Here is a 1,484-nt window from a genome sequence, read left to right on the forward strand (position 1 = left end):
TCCAGCATACTCAAATGGAAAAGATTAGTACATTTCAAAGTGAATTAAATACATTAAAGGATGATTTACTGTCTTTTACACAGGGAGGATATATTAACCATGCACCTAATCAGCCCCAGACAACAGAAAGCCCCTTCCAGACCTTGCAGCTAAACTCTAATGCAGACATCTTCAGTCCTGCCAGAAGTCACATTCCAGATATGAGTATCAGCAATAGGGGTGATCTAGTACGAAGGAAGCCACAGGAATTCGATGGGAAGGCACCATGGGAAGCATATAGAGCACAATTTGAGCTCCTGGCAGAAATGAATGGATGGACAGAGGAGCAGAAAGCAGTGTACCTGGCAGCGAGCCTGAAGGGACAACCACTGAAAATACTTGGACAGTTGTCAGCAGATGACAGGCACAACTATAGAGCACTGGTAGCTGCTCTAGAACTCAGGTATGGAACTCAAAATCAGTCCGAAGTCTACAGGGCAAGGTTTAGGACAAGTGTCCGTGCTAAAGGGGAGAACCTACAAGAGCTGACACAGGATTTGGAAAGTATGGCACACAAGGCCTACCCAACTGCACCGCCCGATGTCATCAAGCTATTGCTGAGGGATCAGTTTGTAGATACCTTGGACAATCCACAACTGAAGATACAAGTGAAGCAAGCACACCCCTCTAATATGCAGGATGCAATGGCCAGAACTCTTGAATTCGAATCCTACATTAAGTCCAGCGCAGAAGTACCAAGGTTGTTACAGTCATCAGGATTCAAGGCCAGAAAAGGGCAGCTTTCAGAGAGGTTTGAGGGACTTTGTTGGCACTGTAACAAATCTGGGCACAAGATAGCTCAATGCTGGCAACTTCAACACAGGGAAGATGCCATGGCAGGAAAGGCTGCTACCCAGAAAGGTTGTTGGAACTGTGGAGAGCAAGGACATACGAAGAGCCAGTGTAGTAAGAATACTTCCACTGAGTCAACCTTGGGGAAACCAGTAGTGGTTGGTGTTGAGGGACACCCACCAAACCCCATCGTGAAAGTCCCAACAGCTAGGTGTAAAATGGCAAGCACATATAGTGTCTACGTGATAGGAAAGCTGGATATCCAAAAGTGCAACATTGTCATAGATTCTGCATCTCAGCAAACCCTTGTGAGTATCAAGGTGCTAGATCACAAAAGAGTACCAGAAGCCATACAGAAGCTTTGTGGTGTGACGGGACATTATGCAAGGTTGTGGGGACCAGTGTGGTTAACTATTGAGCTTATGGGTATAAAGGACAGACACAAAGTTTACCTGGCTGACATTGAAGACCAATGCATATTAGGCTTGAACTACTTGCTACCAAGGAAGTGTATAGTTAACTTTGATAAAATGACGTTTGGGAACAACAAAGGCCAAATTCCAGTAAGTGTTAAAAGAGAGGTTGGACTAACCAGATGCCATCAAGCTGAAGTCAAAGTGATTGAAAGAGTTAATGATAGTGAAGTGGAACCA

This window comes from Limulus polyphemus, unplaced genomic scaffold (genome assembly GCF_000517525.1).
Source record: "Limulus polyphemus unplaced genomic scaffold, Limulus_polyphemus-2.1.2 Scaffold53, whole genome shotgun sequence".
Taxonomy (NCBI): Eukaryota; Metazoa; Arthropoda; class Merostomata; order Xiphosura; family Limulidae; genus Limulus; species Limulus polyphemus.